A 2,930-nucleotide genomic window follows, 5' to 3' on the forward strand; every position below is an offset into this window, starting at 1 on the left:
GTGGATAAGGAAGACATGTCTAGGCCTCCCTGCTTAAGCTGCTGCCCCCACGACCCAACTCTGGAACACACAGAAGATAATGCGTGGGTGGATGTAGCTGAGAATGAGCCCTAACATTTTCTGAGCTGTAACGGATTGTGCAACTATTTCAAGTCAACTCTGTCTGTTAGCAAAGTATGTCATGAACCGGTGGATAGATTTCCATGAACCGTTCAGGAAATTATCAGTGGATGTACATCTACAATTACCTTTTGGAGCCAACAGAAAACATACATGCGTATGCGTACAGATTTTGAGGTAACAGTTAATGTGGTAGCAGTTCAGTCTTTCACAGCCCTCTGACCAAACATTTTACAAATTAATTTGAACACATCTGCACATTCTGCTATTTTCAAGCTTTGACCTGAAATGGCTGCAACTCCATCATTTCTCAACACAAAATGTTCTTAGTCTATAACTGGCATAAAAGTGTGCGAGTGATGTGCTTTCTTTCAAGGGATGCTAGATCTTTATTGTTTCTAACTCATCCTGAGCAACTCTCAAAATGCATAGCTCCATTTTGAGAAGCAAGTTTGGAAGGAAAAACATCTAGGGATTTTGAGTTTTTTATGATTTTATGTAAATGTATGGTAGCTTGGTGGTCTGTGCTGCAGTCTTGCAATCCTGGGGTTGTGAGTTCGAGCCCAAGTTGGATCATAAAGGGCATCTGGCATAAAACAATAGCCAACTCTTTCTTGCAGGTTTGCTAGCTGTGGTGACCCCTGACGAAGGGAGCAGCCAAAAGAAACGCTGTTTATTTAGAAATCTCTGCTCTCCTCAGATGTACAGTATATACAAGTTTGTGTGTCTTTGTCTCACACTTTTTCCACCATGGCAACAGGTGTGACCTTTCATTTACACAGTCAAAAGGTAGCTGACCTTCTCTCATTTTTGCTACCAAGTGGCTGATCCTGTTGCCATTTATTGTTCAAGTAATTATTTTCGTAAAGAATCAGAAGATGGAATGTCTATGTGTCTGTTTTGTAGACTAGTTTATGGGTGCTTATTTAAAAGTAATGGGGACTGCTTTTTCTGCATGAATGCATGTTTTCAAAGCATAAAACAGTGACAAAGAAAGGTTAAATAAAAACCCTTCATGTTTAAAGAATGCACCCAGTTGACATGTTGTAATACAATGTAGTTGTTTGAAGTCAGTCATAAATTAACAGCCACAACTGTTGGTGAAATCCTTAAAATACCTCTTTATACAATTCAACTTTTCTTGATAGACAAACCAAACAGTACCACCTTGAACATGTATCTAAAAAATAACCACCAGTTAACTTCTATCTTCTTCTGTGTTCATGTTTCTGCTCAAGATCCTTCTTGGCAGAGCTTCTCACATATTGTTTACATCATGTGATATGAAAATCTTAATAGAAAAAAAAATATATACGTAGAAAACCATTCTAGATGACCAAACCCCAGGTACTCAGTGGTTTGGGGGATACGCATATATCTTCCCATGGTGGTGGGCTGTGTATGTGTATATACTGTTTTATCAGTGACCCATATCCTGTTTACCTGATAGAGGCAAAAGCTCAGTGTCGAAACTCCTTAAAAGTCAAAGCCAAAGGACTAGGGGGCTTGGAGGAGCGCATCCAAACGTATACCACATGTTATCACACACACACACACACATACACACACACTACCACCACCACCCGCAGGGCGCCATGGTTACCTTGAAACTTTAACGTGGACCAGCTGGTGTACTTGGGTTGTGAAATTGCATTGCACTCACACATACATACACACACCCCTACAAGCACACACACACACACACACACATTTGCAGAGGATCAAAGGCAGTTGGAGCCCTGCACAGCAGCCTTTCTGCTCCTGCCCTTGGCTAAATGGACGACCAAACATTCCAGGCCGTCGAGCCCAGTAATATCTGGCCTGCAGCCTAATGAAGATCGACTGTGTTTATAATTCTCATGTTTGCTCTGATCACTAACATAATCCTTTCTATATACAAAACATGGGGATAGAAAACACTCTTTGTTTCTTCAGATTAAGTCAAAACGCAGTAGAAGCAAAGAAGAATAAGAGAAGTACCTTCAGATGAAATACAAACCCCTTTTTCAGGAGATTTCGCAACTCTTTGCATTTTCACACGGGGCATCACATGATCTCAAACAAAAGAGAAGGCACCAAGGGATGTTTTTCTGCCTGCTTGAGACTTTGACACCTGCCTCGCCTCAGCAAATTGGAATGGCTCACTCTCAAATGAGATTTCTTCTTGCTGCAAGGGGAGAGAAAAAAAGGTCACCCATTACAACTATTCTACATGATTCACAGAGTTATCACATCTCTGCTCGCCTACCTTCCCTTTAATTAGCTTCTAGGACCTGGGCAAGGTGTGTGTGCATGTCTGTGTGTACGCTTGCTGCCTGTCTGTCTGACATGGAGTACACAGAAGATCCTCTGTGTACTTCATGACAGACAGACATGCATGTATATATATATATATATAAATATATATATATACATGCATATATATATGATATATATATATATATATATATATATATATATATATATATATATATATCACAACATCTTTGCACAATAATTAAAATATCATGTTGCTTTTATGAAGAGAGATTTATTTGACAAGAAATAAATATTTGGACCCATGAAATCTGTTCTAATTTGGTCTGCACTGCAAATCAAATAGTATCACTAAGATGCATGTTGAACTTAACATGATATGGAAATGATTGTATATAAATATATACACCCTGCTTGCCACTGTTCACTTTTAGCTTGAGTTCTCTACCAGAGGGCGTGGAGCTTAGAGGGTTTAGGCAGTATCTTAGCTGTTCCTAGGACTAGGCTGTTCTGTACAGAAATCTCTGAGGTTGTTGCTGAAATCAGGAGCCATA

Source organism: Nematolebias whitei, chromosome 20 (assembly GCF_014905685.2).
Source record: "Nematolebias whitei isolate Nwh7 chromosome 20, NemWhi1, whole genome shotgun sequence".
Lineage (NCBI taxonomy): Eukaryota > Metazoa > Chordata > Actinopteri > Cyprinodontiformes > Rivulidae > Nematolebias > Nematolebias whitei.